Source organism: Gossypium arboreum, chromosome 12, assembly GCF_025698485.1.
Source record: "Gossypium arboreum isolate Shixiya-1 chromosome 12, ASM2569848v2, whole genome shotgun sequence".
NCBI classification, from domain to species: Eukaryota; Viridiplantae; Streptophyta; class Magnoliopsida; order Malvales; family Malvaceae; genus Gossypium; species Gossypium arboreum.
The window spans coordinates 2,638,914-2,657,237 of NC_069081.1; the positions used below are offsets into that span (position 1 = coordinate 2,638,914).

Genomic DNA, 18,324 nt, shown 5'->3' on the forward strand with positions numbered 1-18,324 from the left:
ATTTGTCTTTCCTTTTCTTTGTTCGCATGGTGTGAATAATCTCCTATGATATAATAATATTTTTAATAATATTACAACCCGTAATAAAATTAATTTGATTCAATTCAATCAGATATGACAAGACATGCTTTAGTATATTAACTATGGTACAAATTCTTATATAAAATGGAGTAAAGGCTAATTCGAACAAGTGTCTAAGAGAAGACTAAATATCTTCTCCAAAGAACCTTCTAACCATTCAACATGTAGATGTTCCAATGCCTTCGAAAAACTGTGCATTAAGACCATCCCACCACAGTGCTTTCATAATAGCCATGTCAAATAAAGCCTTCTTAATTCGGAATCTCATCATCCCTATTCTTCGCATTCAAGAGCCGATCATAATCTAAACATTAGATACACGAAAATTCTACTTTAATCTATTTTAGTCTCTTCTCAATTTGTCCTTGTCAAAGCACTAATCCGTACCATCTATTTAAATTCTATTTTTTTAAATAACTTATTTATAATGAGTTTAGATTTATAATTATATAATATTTAACGTAAATAATTTTTAAATGTTAGTGAAATGAGAAATAATTTGAGAATTTAAAAATATAAAATTATTATATTTAATATATTAATTTTGAAAAATAATTTATTTTAAAACATGCTACTGTTACAATTTATTTTTATTTACTTTTTTGAAACGTAAATTTATTAATTTATTCAACGTATGGAACGATACGATTCAGTGGAAAAAATAACAAATACTCGCCGTCATAGATGGTGAAGGACAAGCTCCATCAATATAACAAAAGTTTTAGCCTTAGCATCAATAGAACATTATGACACATTGACAATTAGCTTTGTCACAACTTAAGCACGATATATCTGGAGTGATTGCAAGCACTTAATACGATAAGGAAATCAACTCCAGATGGTCCAAAGCAACGAGCAAAAATCGACAAAAGAATTAAGTATTCATCAAACTAGAGAGGACGACTAACAAAATCATTCCTAAAATCACTTGTAAAACTAAAGTTACATGCATAAGCAAGACTAAAAAACGTTTTACAAGAGCAGACAGAAGCTTCTAAAATTGAATACTTATTAAATAATAGAAAAACATATTAAACTTAAGATAACACAGATTCAAATCGACTTATGAAATTATTTATTATTTTAAAATACTCTCAAAATAGAAACGTGTTAAAGAAGCTGACAAAGAGCCACCCACTTTTCAAGAAAAATTACTTGTGGCCAGTAGAATTTTAACTAACAACAGGCGCTGTCATATTTCTATTACAACTTGTGAAAACAACAAAGATATCTACAAAATAGATATGCAAATTGAAAAAAAAAATAAAAAAAGAAGACATGTAGAGTAAATGAGAAGCAAAAAGAAAGAGATGGTTGATGGGAGGGAGAAAAAGACGGACGATAGCCAACTTGATAATCTAAATGATAGTCCACGCGTAATTAAAAAATATACATAAAAATTAATAAAAATTTAAAAATTTAAAAATTTGCCTTTTCTTGAAAATCAAGGGCAAGAGCTGATGGCTCTGTATACAGATCTGGGCTTTTGTATTCCTACATTTGTACGAAGATGTTCATAAAGTCCATTAAGGAACACGCCGAAAAGGCAATTTTGTAGCTAGTTTTTTACCCTTTGCACACTCATCCTTGTATTCATGAACGGAGCTTGTCTACTTAATGCCGCAAAGATGTTCCTCTGGGTTCTGAAGCTTAGCTAGTCCGTAACTTTCTTGCAACACTTTTACCAGCTCCCCCCCAGTATGATAAAGTACGCTCATTGTTGATCCAAGCAAAGAGATCAAGAGTGTCACCTGCAAGGTACATGGCTACAATAACAACCTTAATCTCATCTGGAGTTTGATATTTCGGCTTTCAGAATCCAACCAAGAGGGTTTCTGCCATAAAGACGAAATGGGTTCTTCAACCACCAAGGTACACCAACTTCCTCGCCTGCTTTTATTGATGGGGGATTTTCTAGCTTCACAAGAACCTCAGGTAATCTCAGGTCCCTTGCATATGGATTGAGCTTTCAGGGCGGCATCTATGGCTTCCAACTTAGAGGTGAGATAAGTAAGCTGCTAGAGTACATCAGTATTGCTCTTTTCTCCATGAATCCTTTTTGAAAAGTATTGCTAAACAAAACCTAAAGGTATTTTTTTTATAGCCAAAAACATTTTTGGAACCATAAACAATAGTAAATGATAAATTTTTCAAGCAAAAGTGTTTTTAAACCACTTGGCCCAAATACAAAAGTTAAAAAGTGTATTTTTTGTAATATTTATATTGGGTATACAATTATGCTAGGCTGAAGGAGAGCATGGAAAGTATGGACCGCCTGACTTGTAAACTTCGTGGACTGCATCTTTCGCTTCTTAAGCTACTCTTCTTGTCTTCCATCATATTATTATCACCAAGGCGCATGTGGTGTTTGATGTTGATCTTTTTGGACAAGAAATATGTCAGTTTTTACAATCAAAATATGCAACAACTCAAACTAAATCAACGTGAAGCCCAAGATGAAAATGTATTTTGTGTTGTAGGTGATGGACTGAGAGTCGTTTACTTGTGAAGTTACAGATCCTAGTGTGTCAGAAGCTCTGGATGAGATCATTAACGAAGCAAAACTTGTGAAGACTGCCCTGGGCCTGACCAGCACCATGCCCGTTATTCGGTCAGCTTAGAGAAATGGCGAGGATTCCAGCAATGAGAAAATAGATTCAGTCTCGGTTGCAGGGTCACTAATGGTGGATCTACTGATACTTGTTCGCATGTTAAAGGAAAGAAACTGGAAGACTTGATTTCAGCTGATGTAATACATATTTGTGATTGTGAGCCAAGCTGCTCTGTCAGCGTAGAAGAACAAAAGACAACAACTCTATAAAACCAAAGGATGGAAATCAATCTCGGAACTGCAATTTGCAAGTAGAGGAGTGAAACTTTGTTCATCATGCCACGCCATGGCATGTCAACAATTTGTGACAACTTTGCATGAATTGTGAACATTAATCTTTCTTTTTTATATTGTGAAAAGGGTGTCTGTCAACACAAATATATAATGGAAAGAGACTGCATTTGTATATATATAGCGAGGTAATTAATTATATTTATATTACAAGCACCACAGAAGCAAGAGAAGAAAAATCGGATAAACTATAATAGTTGGTCACCTCAGCTACAAAAGAAAAAAAATTGGCTGTTAAATTTTGCGTAATAGCAACTTCAACTCTTAATATTTATATTTGTATCAATTTAGTCTTATACTAAAAAATATAACCCTCATCATTTACACATCACATAATTTGGTGTTTTCTTTTCAGTTTTAATTTTCTTTGTATCATTAAAGATTAATTTTAAAAGAATGAGAAAAGATAAAAAAAATAGTATTATCTTGGATTTTTATATTTCTATTTTTGGTATATTCTCAATCAAATTTAGCTTATAATCCTTTTTTTTAACTTTTAAGTGGAACAGTTACAAAGAAAAGTAAAACTACAAAAATATCAAATTATACAATGTGAAAATGTTGAGAGTTAATTTTTAAAATCAAGACTAAATTAACACAATGTATAAATATTAAGGGTTAAAGTTACTATTATGCTAAATTTAAAAGCTACCACATCATACTTTTGACAGACATTTAACTTTGATGACCAAAAAGGACAATCAAATGGTTTGTGACTATTCATAATTTGGTGACTAAAAAAGAAACTCACCAATAGTCGGGTGACTATGAGTGCAATTTACCCAAGAAAATATGGCAGCTCTTGGAGCTCGGAAGATCAGGAATTTAGCCCGTTGGAACATTGCTAGATTATATAAAATAAAAAAAGAGAATTAACAGAAATGGGCATTTGGTCTAGTGGTATGATTCTCGCTTAGGGTGCGAGAGGTCCCGAGTTCAATTCTCGGAATGCCCCTTGAGTTTTTGTTTCGCCATGAGAATCACTTTTATTTAATTTTTTATCTTCTTCTTTTTTTTTTAATTTATCCTTGATCCAATTAAATAGTGTGATTTAGATTCAGGTGTAAATGTCATTTATGATTGTGTCCAACTCTTGTATGTTAAATTTTTTTTTATGTAGTTAGGAGATCTTTGAAACTTGAAAGATTATATCAGATTTATGCCCGTCCCAACCCGATACTCTATCACCATGCTTTGATTTCAACTTGATCTCGAGCTTAAAAACTTTTCACTCATCTTAAACTTGAACACGAAAATTAATTATACATCCGACCTTGATTTGATTCGACCTAAGTTAATTCAAAATATTTTTAAATAGAAAAGACCATGCTTGCAAAAAAAAATAAGGAAGACTTGGAAAAATAGAATAAAATGAGAGAGGGAAAGAAACTAGTATGAAACGAGAGTAAATATGGTAAAATGATGTTGGTAGTGATAAATTTTAAGGATTTTTTAACCTAATTAATATTAAATATATATAAAGGTAATTTCATAAATATCTCGGGATGGGTAATTTCACACTTAGTCTGACTTAACCATTCTCTAAAGCTAACCCGACCCGCCCCAAAACCCGATTTCAAGAAGAAGAAAAATCTGACCTTATCGAGTTGGATTCTGAGTATTTTAACCATCCTAATTAGGTCCTGCAAGTCCTACAGTTATCATAAAATCTAACATGTACAGACTGAAATTCAGCTTGAAAAGCTTTATACTTAGGATGACATTGTAATTGGCTTTCTGAATACCTGCCTAACTGTTCTCAGTTTCGTTTTAAAACCAATTTGAGGTAGAAACAAAACAAGGTTGTCATTTCTAAGAGCACAAAAACCTTGCAAACTACCAGTCATTGGTTAAAAGAAATTATAGAAGTTGGGAAACCCATGTTCTGCATATGTTTTGGATTCTAGTTGCAACTAAAAAAACATAAAATGACATCAAAATATAGATGAAATTTTAAAAGAGCACTATATATTGAACCAGGTCAAGGCTAGAATGTTTAGTCTAATGAAAATCAACATGACTTGGGAGAAGATCTAATAGTTATAAATCAAAAAGGTTAGAGAACCACAATTGGGCATTTGGTCTAGTGGTATGATTCTCGCTTTGGGTGCGAGAGGTCCCGAGTTCGATTCTCGGAATGCCCCCATTTTCGTTTTTGTTCCCAATCTGCCTCACACTCTGAAAATAAAGAAATGAAACAGTTAATAAACAACCAGTTTAGCAACCAAAAAAGACAATAACAGGGATGTGCCTTTTTCTTAATCTGGGTTTGATTTAAGAAGCGTGCCTATGGGTCATGCTGACCAATCACCAACCTATACTCCTCGGTATTGACTTCATATTCTACAGTTTGCCTCTCCTTTCATACCAGTATGCCTTCAACCAAAGCTCAAAATGGAATTTAAACCTCACTCATTGGGATTACAGTATGACTTTACATCTAAAGTTGTTGCACAAATACAAGACTTCAGTCTTCATCCTTCAAGGCCTGACAGAGAAAAGGTCATTAGGACATTGCTTTAGCCTTTATGTGAAGAACTCCTGCAAAACTGATAACCATCTAGTATGGTTATCCATGGAACACATCTGGATAAGGAATGCACTATTTATTCAATTAGCCCAAAGCTCACTAACAATCTGCTGAAAAGGCCATCATGTATGAAATGGCAATACACATGAGCCAAGCAGGCTTGAATACTTGTAACAAAAAATGCTTATAGCTATGAGAAATTCTTTATCAACTAATTACTAAAAAGAGTGGCCAAGGTGGATTTATTTCAGGATGCAATTTCAAAAGCTTTTAGCATCTAATTGTAGCAGTAAAATGGTACATTGAACCACATCAAAAGTAAGAGACTAGGACACGTTGGTCTTCCAGGAATAAGTTCAGGGAAAATTAACCAAAGCCCTTTGGAAATATTTAATAAATATGAGAACCAAAAATCATTAGGCGTTTGGTCTAGTGGTATGATTCTCGCTTTGGGTGCGAGAGGTCCCGAGTTCGATTCTCGGAATGCCCCAATCGTTTTTCTTTGCATGTTGACTGACTGGGCTTCATCCGTCAGAAGTCATTAATCCCTAAAAAGTTTTTATAATTTATTAAAATATAAATAAATTGTAAAAAATATTAAAAATTAAAATATATACATAAAAAAAATTGTAATTTTTTTTTAAAATGTAGCAAATATTGAAACTTTAAAAAGTGTGAAAATAATTAAAATTTTATAAAAGAAATTATTATAACAAAGAGATTGAAGATTTACCTTATGCCCATGGATGATGGATTGGCGAACACCGATTTCATACATTATTTGATTAATTAGATTCCACTGTCTAATTGAAATTTTTCAATAAGATGCTCGGAAAATTTTGAAAAAAAAAGAATAAACTTTTAATTAGACAACAAACATTGTTTGAATATTAGAATATAGTTTTAAGAGAAAAAAATTACAAAATTTTAAAAATCCTATAATTTTCACAATTTTTATTAATTTCTATAATTCTTTTACAGATTTTTATTTTTTAGTGATTTGTTTTCAATTTTTTTACATTTTAATATATTTAATATATTTATACTTTTTAATAATTTTTACTAATTTTAAAATTCTTACAAGTTCTTTTATATTTTTAATAATTTTTACTATTAATATAATTTACAAGTTTTTTCCCCAACTAAAAGAGGAGGAGAAGTTAAAGGTTATTTTCTCAAATCGCTGCTTGGTTTTGATGGTTGGGAAACTCTTGGTTGATGGGTAAGTTTGAGAAGTTATAATTATTGGGGTAGTTTGGGAAGTTTTGGTTGTTATGGAAGTTGATGTTGGGAGTTCGTTCTATAAGGAAGAAGATATGGTGGTAGGTTATAACGATAATGGGCGGAAAATCGTTTCGAGAATAGGATGATTGAAATGTGGGTGTTAGTTTCACGAACTTAGGATTCTTGCCTCACAATCCGTGCGGCCTTAGGCAGTTTCTTACTCCAAAAGCGCCTAAGTCAGCCTAACTTCCACAAAAGAAGGATTCAACAGAATTCTTCCCAAAACACAACTCAAGCGAAAGCAACTCAAAGCCAACAAGATGAAAGAAGAATGAGACAAAAACAAGCCAAGGAAAATAAGAACACAAGAGAGAGAAAAGTTTGAGTGAATGCTCTCAAGAATTCTTATTGCTCAGAACTCAAGTGCTTTACAATGAGGGAAGAGGCCTCTATTTATAGTTGAGCCTCTCCAAATCCAACGGTACAAAATCAAGTACATCAACGGCTATGATTAAAGGGTATCTACAATCAAATCTCTAAGAATATAAAATCATATCTTCTAAGATGACCTATCTTATCTAAGATATATAATCTTATAAAATAATATCTTATAAGATTACATATCATATCTAAGATCTCTAAGATTATAAAATTATATCTTTTAAGATCATGTTTCCATATTTATCTAACTTGTAGATGGGCCTTCAATCTCTTCAAGCAACGGGCCAGTCTGATTAGGCCAAATGACCTCCTTCTTCTTGATGGATCGTACAGATGTGTCATGGTTGCGGGCTCCCATGCGCAACCCATGACATTCCCCCCCACCAAATCTAGCGACGCCCTCGTCGCGTCCTCCGCATGGTATCGATCTATCTTGTCTTCCCAACTCATCTCACTATCCGGAAATCCCTTCCATCGGACCAAGTATTCACGCCGCGGTCGATAATATTTACGTCTGACCACACGATCCACTTCAATGTTCTCGACCTCTCAATCATAAGCGACTTTTACCCCTATTGGTGCTCGTACAGACTTGCTCCGATTTGGGTCTCCTCTATCTTCATGGAATGGCTTAAGCATACTCATATGGAATACTGGATGAACTTTGAACTTCTCAAGCAACTCAAGCTTGTAGGCCACCTTGCCTACCTTCTTCACAATTCGAAATGGCCCCTCATACCACCGAACGAGTCCTTTGTGTAACCCATCATGTCACAAAATCAGGTGTAGTTTGGCAAGAACTGGGTTACCAACCTGAAATTGCACGTCCCTTCGATTTCGATCCGCCCACTTCTTGTTGCACTTACTTGCCTTATGTAGACAAGCTATAGCTAGATCGTTTTGCTCTTGCCAATCCCTCGCAAATCGATAAACCGCTGGATTCGATCCCGCATAACGAGTTGCAACCACATTGGGTGTAAGTGGCTGTTGCCCCGTCACTATCTCAAACGGATTCTGGTTCGTTGGCCCACTTCGTTGTAAGTTGTACGAAAACTGGGCAACGTCCAACAACTTTGGCCAATCCTTTTGTGTCGCACTTACATAGTGCCAAAGATACGTCTCCAATAATGCATTCACTCGTTCGGTTTGCCCATCAGTTTGGGGATGCATTCTAGTGGAAAAGTTTAAGTCTGAGCCCATTAACTTGAACAACTCTGTCCAAAACCGACCCGTAAATCGCCCATCTCGATCACTGATGATAGACTGTGGTACTCCCCAATACTTCACCACATGCTTAAGGAATAAGCGAGCTGCCTCCTCAGCGGGACACTCCTTGGTTGCGGGGATGAAAGTTGCATACTTCGAAAACCTGTCCACTACAACAAAAATACTTGCAAATCCATCAGATTTAGGCAAGCCTGTGATAAAGTCCATGGACAAGCTCTCCCATAGGCGCTCCGGAATAGGCAACGGTTGTAACAAACCAGCAGGGGCTTTCAACTCAACCTTATCTTGTTGGCATATTAAACAAGTTTTCACATAGGTCTCCACATCATCACCCATGTGAGGCCAATAAAATCGATTCTCCAATAGAGCCAAGGTATGGTGTATTCCTGGATGGCCAGCCCATTTTGAATCATAACATTCCTTCATGATTTCCCTTCGTAAATTCCCATGTTGAGGCACATATAGACGTTGCCCATGAATGTATAGCAATTCTTCCTCGAGCCAAAATCGCCTCATCTTTCCATCTCTAGCAAGCTCCATTAGATTTTTGGCCGTGGGTTCATGGGACAGTCCTTCTTAAATGCGCTCTAATAAGAGACTCTTAAGTTGGCTTATCGTTGCAAATTCCATTTTTCAGCTAAGTACATCGGCCATAATGTTGGCACTCCCCGGCTTGTATTCCATGCTAAAATCAAACTCTGCTAGGAAAACCTGCCAATGAGCCTACTTGGGGGACAACTTTTTCTGGGTTAAGAAATAGCTATTTGCAACATTATCAGTGAATACCACAAACCTGGAACCCAGCAAATAGTGTCTCCATGTGCGCAAACAATGCACCACTGCCGTCATCTCTTTTTCTTGGACCGTGTATCTCCGTTCCGTCTCATTAAGCTTTCGACTCTCCAAAGCAATCGGATGTCCATCTTACATCAACACCCCTCCAATCGCATACTCTGAAGCATCTGTGCGTACCTCATACGCCTTTGAAAAATTTGGCAATGCGAGTACAGGCTCGCTCGTCATCGCTTGCTTCACTTGGTTGAAGGCTTACTCACACTGAAGGTCCCAATCCCACACTTTACCCTTTCTCAACAGGTCCGTCAAGGGTGCAGTGATCTTGGAATAGCCTTCAATGAAGCGACGGTAGTAATTTTCTAATCCAAGGAAAGACCGCAACTTCGTCACCTTGGTTGGTGATTCCCAATCGGAAATTGTTCGAACTTTACTTTCATCCATTCGAATCGTGCCACGTCCCACAATATGGCCTAGAAATGACACTTCTCGTTGGGCAAATGAGCATTTCTCCTTTTTGACATATAGTTCATTTTCTCGTAGAGTTTGGAACACCTCCCCCAAGTGTCCCACATGCTCTTCGAGCGTCTTATTATACACCACAATATCGTCAAGATAAACAACCACAAAACGATCCAAGAAAGGTTGTAATACCTTATTCATTAGGGTAAAAAATGTGGCCGGAGCATTTGTCAACCCGAATGGCATCACCAAGAACTCAAAGGACCCATACCTAGTTACACAGGCTGTCTTGGGCTTATCCCCTTTGGCTATTCTCACTTGGTGGTACCCCGATCACAAATCCAACTTAGTAAACCATCTCGCGCTACCAAGTTGATCGAACAACTCTACAATAAGAGGAATGGGATACCTGTTTTTTATAGTGATTTTGTTTAAGGCCTTGTAGTCGATGCACATTCTCAAAGATCCATCATGCTTCTTTTGAAATAACACAGGTGCACCGAACGGGGCTTTAGATGGTCTAATGAACCCGACATGTAACACCCCTTACCCGTTACCGTCGCCGGAACAGGATACAAGGTTTTACCAGAACATAACACATACCATTAAACATAACCGAAATATAAATATGTCATCCAATTTGATAGTGCATCGTATAATATATGTCTTGAACAATATTAGCCAACTTTAATGGCTTGTACAAATTAGCTGGTCGAGTACTGTAACTAATATTTTAAACCTAGACAAATATGACACGTAACAAAATAATTAAGCCTACTATACATGCCATAATTCAAAACGTTTAGTTCAAATACCCTAAAGTATGATAGTGCGGGTAGATCTTCACGATCCTTAACTCCTGAGCAAGCCGAAGAACACTATAAGACAAAAGAGAGAAACAAAGTAAGCTTATAGCTTAGTAAGTAAGTATGTAAATACTAATTAAAAAAATCTAACATGTTTACACAACAATTCAAGTATATCTACTTTAACTTCACTATTCATTCCACTTTGTTTAAGCTGTCTCTGCTGCGTCATATTCACTAAATAAATCATAACTCGAGTTACAAAACTCGAAATTCAAATCCGTAAAATTTACCTGAATCTAGACTCATAAAGCTTTTTGCTAATTTTTTTCTATAATTTTTGGTTCAGCCGATTAGTACAGTTTATTAGTTAAAGTTTCCCTTGTTACACAGCTCGACTGATCTGACCTCTGTTCACTACAAATTGAATTTCTCTCAGTACACAATTCAAACAACCCTGAAGTCTGTTTCATTTAAAACTAGTCTCAATAAGGAATTTAGGCATGTAAACTATATTTCTTAATTTGCTTTGTACAATTTTTAATGATTTTTCAAAGTTGGAACAGGGGATCACGTATTCATCCTGAGCAAGTCACATACAATTGTAAATATCTCAAAATATAGAATTCCTTTGCTTGCTCTGTTTCTTTTATATGAAAGTAGACTCATTAAAATTTAATTTTACATCTCATTCAACCTCTAATTATATTCCTCCTATTTTTGGTGATTTTTCAAAATCACGTCACCGCTACCATCTAAAAACAGTTTTAATGCTAATTTCACTCTTTCACACATTCTTTATGCTAACCTCATTTTATCTTATATATGTATATACCACAAATCATTTTCACCACATTTCATTCACCATAAGTGTAGGTCCAAACCACAATATCACCACAAAACCATCCCGTTGAACAATTCGGATCAATCCTCGATATTTAATGGTTTCAAAGACACACCCCACCATCATACTTCGTTTAGTTCGGCTCTCTTGTACACATGGTGAACACTTAGTACCACTCATGCGACCCAACCGATTTGTCTCGTAGCTCTCTTGTCTACATGGTGTCCTTCACTTGGAATCACGCATGCGACCTAGCTACATTTATCTTTCACGTAGCTCTCTTGTCTACATGGTGTCCTTCACTTGGAATCACGCATGCGACCTAGCTACATTTATCTTTCACGTAGCTCTCTTGTCTACATGGGATACATCTCGCATCACACATGTGACCTAGCTACTACAGGGTGTCTCGTAGCTTTCTTGTACACATGATGTGCACTCAGCATCATACATGTGACCTAGCTACGCTCCTCTATTTCATTCGATCTCTCATGTTCAACCGGATCTCTCTCTATATTTATTTCCATTCTTCCAATAGTCGATTTATATTTTAACATCAGCTAGTATATTTATATAATAGGCTGAAATATAAGAATGTACATGAAATTATTGTAATATTTACATACAAACTTACCTTGGTGCAAAATGTGGAAATTTTGCAATTTAGTCCAAAACTTTTTCCTTCCCCGCTCGAGATCAATTCGCGTCTTTCTTGATCTATAATAACACATTTAGCTCATTTAATACTCATACTATTTATTTCAATCCAAAAATCACATCATGGAAAAATTACATTTTGCCCCTAACTTTTCAAAATTACAATTTTGCCCCTAGGCTCGGAATTTAATTTCAGCCCTTATTCTTATATTTTATGATATGCTGAACATTTTTCTCTTCTACAACAACATCAAATTCTCACTCTATCATATAGTTATGAACAATAGGTATTTTTACCGATTATGCTGCTTTTACTCGTTTTCACTTAAAACCGAGTAGCACAAGTTATTTAACATAATTTAAAACCTCATATTCTATCATAAAACATCAAAATACACAAATTTCACCTATGGGTATTTTTCCAAATGTGAACCCTAGGTTAAATTATTACTAGCATAAGCTTAATCGAGCTTCCGGATTCCAAAACGTAAAGAACATTAAAAGCGGGCTTGGAATCACTTACTATGGAGCTTGAAAATTGAAGAAACCCTAGCTATGGAGAGAGGGAGAATTCGCAGCAACTAAGGAGGATGATGATCAATTTTGTGTTATTTTTCCCATTTTATTTCATTTAATATCCAAATGACCAAAATGCCCTCCTTACTAAACTTTCAAAAATTCCTTCCATGTCCTAATTTTGTCCATGAACTTAAAATTGGTCAAATTGCTATTTAAGACCTCCTAATTAATATTCCAAAACAATTTCATACTAAAACTTCGGGATGCAAATTTTGCAACTTATTCGATTTAATCCCTACTTTCAATTTAAGCACTTTAGGCATAGAATTTCATCACGAAATTTTCACACAATCATGCAATCATATCATAAACCCCAAAATAATTATAAAACAATTATTTCTATCTCGGATTTGTGGTCACGAAACCACTATTCCGATTAGGCCCTAATTCGGGTTGTCACAATTCTCCCCCTTTTGAGATTTTCGTCCCGAAAATCTTACCGAGAAAGAGGTTTGGGTACTGTTTCCTCATAGCTTCCTCAGTTCCCACGTAGCCTCTTCTATCCCATGTCCGTGCCACAATACTTTCACTAAAGCTATACTTTTATTTCTTAACTGCTTAACCTCTCGAGCCAAAATCTTTATTGGTTTCTCCTCATAGGTCATATCCGATCGAATCTCAATTTCATTGGGAAATCACATGTGAAGGATCGAACGATAACGTCGCAACATTGATACATGAAACACGTTATGAATTCTTTCTAACTCTGCCGGTAAGGCCAACCGATATGCCATCGGTCCAATTCTCTCAAGAATCTCGACGCCCAATAAAACGCGGACTCAACTTGCCTTTTCGACTAAATCTCGAATCTTTTTCCATGGTGACACCTTCAAGAACACTTTATCACCCACCGAAATTCAATCTCTTTTCTTTTAAATCTGCATATGACTTTTGTCGATCTGAAGCAATTGTCAAGCAATCCCGAATTACTTTTATTTTCTCTTCGGTTTCTTTAACTAGATCAACTCCATGAATCTGCTTCTCACTAAGCTCGGTCCAATATAAAGGAGTTCGACACTTACGACCATACAAGGCTTCAGACGGTGCCATTTGTATACTTGATTGATAACTGTTATTGTAGGCAAACTCAATCAAAGATAGATATTTCTCCCAACTACCTCCAAATTCTAAAACACAAGATCTAAGCATATCTTCGAGTACCGGATTACTCTTTCCGTTTGACCATCTGTTTGTGGATGAAATGCGGTACTAAAGTTCAATTTTGTACCCAAAGCTTCTTGTAACTTTTTCCAAAATCTCGAGGTAAATCTTGGATCTCTATCGATATTATAGACATAGGTACTCGTGCACTTCACAATTTCAGCAATATATAATTCGGCTAATTTATCAAGTGAGTAATCGGACGCGTCTTGGTATAAAGTGGGTGACTTTGTTAATCTATCAACCACTACCCAAACAAAGATCCTTCTTTTAGGAGTTAAAGGCAAACCGGTTACAAAATCCATGGTAATCTTGTCCCATTTCCACTCGTGCACCATTACCGGTTGAAGTAATCCGAAGACACTTGATGTTCACTTTTACTTGTTGACAGATCAAACACTTGGTTACAAATTCGAAATGTCCCTTTTCATACCGCCACCAATACTGACTTCTTTAAATCATTATACATTTTGTGCTACCAGGATGAACGATAAACAGCCATTGTGCGCCTCATGTAATATTTTCGAATCAATTTATCGCTTTTCGACACATATCCTGTCTCGAAACATCAAATACATCCGGTCCAACTCGAAAATCTGAGTCGTAACTCGATTCGCATTGAGTTCTCTTGATCCGCAACTCACTATCATTCTTTGAGCATCACAAATCAATCGGAGAAATAACGGTTTAGCTCTCATCTCTCGCTAAGATTGACCCATCATCGACAATGCTAACCCGTGTTCATGGCTCTCAAAGTAAAAGAAATTTTTCGCTCAAGGCGTCAAGAATTACATTTGCTTTTCCGGATGATAATCAATCACTAAATCATAATCCTTTAATAATTCAAGCCATCTTCGCCGTCAGCAGATTCAGATCCTTTTGATTCATCAAGTACTTCAAACTTTTGTGATCGGTAAAATTCGGCATTTTTCACCGTACAAATAATGTCGCCAAATCTTCAAGGCAAAAACAATAGCGGCGGTTCCAAATCATGTGTAGGATAGTTCTTCTCATGCGGTTTTAACTGTCTCAAGCATAAGCTACCACTTTACCCTCTTGCATCAACACACATCCAAGGCCCATCAATGATGCATCACTATAAATTACGAACTCCTTTCCCGACTCGGTCAGTACTAAAATTGGTGCTTCATCAATCGTGCTTTCAATTTTTCAAAACTTTGTTGACATTTATCATCCATTCAAACTTAACATTCTTTTGCAAGCAACTTAGTCATAGGAGAGGCAATCATCGAAAATCCTTCAACAAAACGTCTATAATACCCGGCTAAGCCTAAAAGCTTCTAACCTCGGATACATTCTTGGCGGTTTCCAATCAACGATCGCAGAAATCTTGCTTGGATCCACCGAATACCATCACCGAGACTATATGCCCCAAAAATCCGACTTCACGAAGCGAACTCACTTTTACTAAACTTGGCAAACAGTTTCTTTTCTCTCAAGATCTGCAATATAGTTCTCAAGTGTTCGCATGTTCGGACTCATCTCGAGAATAAATTAAAATGTCATCTATAAACACTACTACAAACTTATCCAAATATGGTCGGAAGATCCGATTCATTAAGTCCATAAATATAGTGGAGCATTTGTTAAGCGAAAGGCATCACAAGAAACTCATAATGTCCATACCTTGTCCTAAAGGCGGTTTTCGCACATCCGACTCCTTAACTCTCAATTTGTAGTAACCGGACCTCAAATCAATCTTTGAAAACACTGTGGACCCCTTTAACGATCGAATAAATCATCAATCCTCGAACAGGGTACTTGTTCTTTATAGTCACCTTATTAAGCTGACGGTAATCAATGCAAAGTCTCATTGAACCATCCTTCTTCTTTACGAATAATACAGGAGCACCCCAGGGAGAGAAACTCGGTCTCACAAATCCCTTGTCTGTTAACTCCTGCAACTGAGCCTTCAATTCTTTTAATTCATGAGCCATTCTATATGGAGCAATCGAGATCGGTGCAATGCCGGCAACAAATCAATGGCAAAATCTATCTCTCGTTCGGAGGCAACCTGTGCAATTCTCGAGGAAATACATCTGAAACTCACAGACTATCGGTACTGATTCAAATTTCAGTTGAGGCAACTCAATATTCATTACATAAGCGAGATAAGCTTCACACCCTTTTCTCATGTATTTCTGTGCAGACATGTGCGAAATCACCATAGGCAATTTATTTGATTCATCTGTTTCAACCCACGAATTTCTCCATTTTCACATTTCAACTCTAGTGTCTTTTGTTTACAATCTACCTTAGCATCATACAATGTTAACCACCATTCCCAAGATAACGTCAAACTCACCAAATGGTAACAAATCAAGTTGGTCGAAAAAGTGACCTTGAATCATTAATGGGCAATTCTTGTAAACCTTGTCAACTAGCACATATTAGCCTAAGGGTTCGACACTTTAATCGTAAACTCAAGAAATTCAACAGCAACTTTTTATTGGATACTAAATTCATGCAAATATAGGAATGAGTGGACCGGATCAATCAATGCAATAACAATAGTATCATAGAGAGAAATGTACCAAGAATAACATCGGAGATGATGCATCTTCTCGCACGTATAGCATAAGCTCTAGCAGTGCTCTAGCTTTTGATCTTGCCGTTAAATCTTTCATCACGCTTTTACTACTAGTCCCACCTCCAGATTTCTCGGTGGTCTACCTCTACTAGCGGTGGTATTCATCTAGCACTCAAATCTTTCTTCTTTAACTTTCTCCGGACAATCTCTAATAAAATGCTCATGAGAACAAGACTGAAACAAGCTCGCTTCGGTCCCCCAACACTCACCATAATGTTGCTCGCCACATTGTCGACACTCGGGCTTTCTAGGTCGCACATTACCCACACTTGCCACCAAGTAGCTTGAGCTTTAGACCCGAATATGCTCTACCACGATCTCTGTGTGAATCCCCAATTGAAACCGTCATTCGAGGGTTTATCTCTTTGGACCTCTTAGGTTGAGATTGAAATGGCTTGCTTATCTGTCTTTTTCTAACATCTCGGCCTCAATAGCGCTTTTTCTTCTTTCTTTGTTCAATTCTTGACTTTAAGAGCTCGATCAACCAATACTACAAATTCTTTCAACTCCAAAATTCCTACAAGCACTTTAATGTCCTCATTCAGCCCATCTTCAAATCTTCTACACATAATGGCCTCGGTGGACACACATTCTCAGGCATACTTGCTGAGTCTTACAAATTCGCGTTCATACTCTGCTACGACATTTTCCCTGCTTCAATTCAAAGAACTCCTTCCGTTTTTGATCAATAAATCGCGACTTATGTATTTTTTCTAAATTCTTCCTGGAAGAAATCCCAAGTAACTTTTTCTTTTGGCACCACTGCAACCAAAGTCTTCCACCGTGGTAAGTCAATCTCTCAAAAGTGATACAAGACACTTTAAGCATTCCTCGGGTGTACATGAGAGCTCATCAAATACACGGGTAGAATTTTCAAGCCGTAATTCCGCTTTCTCGGGATCATCATCGACCTTTGCTCTAAACTCTTGACCCCTTGTTTTCGAATCTTGTCAACCGGAGGCTTGTTCATTCTTACCAAATCTATACCTTGAGCAGCTACAGAATCGTCCCGAGGTATAGGAGGGGTGGAGGAGGTTGAGCATTTGGATTTGCTCGAATAAATTCAAGATACCAATTGTTCATCATTTGGAGAAAGGCATCCCGAGCCTCATCTCCTTGTCTCAATGTCTCAGTCTCTACTTTCCACAGGCGCGTCCCTTGTGCGGGAGCCGGCACATTACTAGCAAGATCATCACCGCAGTTCCTTCAGGATCCATTACTATATTAAAACAAAACACGCTTTAGAATAATCAGAGTCACCACACTATCACAATATTTTTATGGCATGTATAGCTAGACTTTTACACACACTTTATTAGTCCGAGAACCGACTAAACCATAGCTCGATACCACTAAATGTAACACCCTTACCGCTACTCGTCATTTAACAGATACAAGGTTTTACCGAACATAACACATACCATTAAACATAACCGAAATATAAATATGTCATCCAATTTGATAGTGCATCGTATAATATATGTCTTGAACAATATTAGCCAACTTTAATGGCTTGTACAAATTAGCTGGTCGAGTATCAGTAACTAATATTTTAAACCTAGACAAATATGACACGTAACAAAATAATTAAGCCTACTATACATGCCATAATTCAAAACGTTTAGTTCAAATACCCTAAAGTATGATAGTGCGGGTAGATCTTCACGATCCTTAACTCCCGAGCAAGCGAAGAACACTATAAGACAAAAGAGAGAAACAAAGTAAGCTTATAGCTTAGTAAGTAAGTATGTAAATACTAATTAAAAAAATCTAACATGTTTACACAACAATTCAAGTATATCTACTTTAACTTCACTATTCATTCCACTTTGTTTAAGCTGTCTCTGCTGCGTCATATTCACTAAATAAATCATAACTCGAGTTACAAAACTCGAAATTCAAATCCGTAAAATTTCCTGAATCTAGACTCATAAAGCTTTTTGCTAATTTTTTCTATAATTTTTGGTTCAGCCGATTAGTACAGTTTATTAGTTAAAGTTTCCCTGT

The 18,324-nt window shown here is 36.4% G+C and overlaps 1 long non-coding RNA gene and 3 other non-coding genes across 4 annotated transcripts; 3 read left to right on the forward strand and 1 right to left on the reverse strand.

The window, feature by feature from the left end:
- The first annotated feature begins 3,866 nt into the window (after nucleotides 1-3,866).
- On the forward strand, nucleotides 3,867-3,938 carry TRNAP-AGG (transfer RNA proline (anticodon AGG)). Its single transcript has one exon. It is a non-coding gene; the product is annotated as a tRNA-Pro (tRNA).
- A 1,117-nt stretch (nucleotides 3,939-5,055) lies between these two features.
- Nucleotides 5,056-5,127, forward strand: TRNAP-UGG (transfer RNA proline (anticodon UGG)). The gene has a single exon. It is a non-coding gene; the product is annotated as a tRNA-Pro (tRNA).
- An 804-nt stretch (nucleotides 5,128-5,931) lies between these two features.
- Nucleotides 5,932-6,003, forward strand: TRNAP-UGG (transfer RNA proline (anticodon UGG)). Its single transcript has one exon. It is a non-coding gene; the product is annotated as a tRNA-Pro (tRNA).
- Nucleotides 6,004-10,239: 4,236 nt separating this feature from the next.
- On the reverse strand, nucleotides 10,240-11,999 carry LOC128285282 (uncharacterized). The gene is made up of 2 exons (XR_008275753.1): nucleotides 11,944-11,999; nucleotides 10,240-10,537 (listed from the first exon to the last, which is right to left on the reverse strand). It is a non-coding gene; the product is annotated as an uncharacterized LOC128285282 (long non-coding RNA).
- Nucleotides 12,000-18,324: the final 6,325 nt, after the last annotated feature.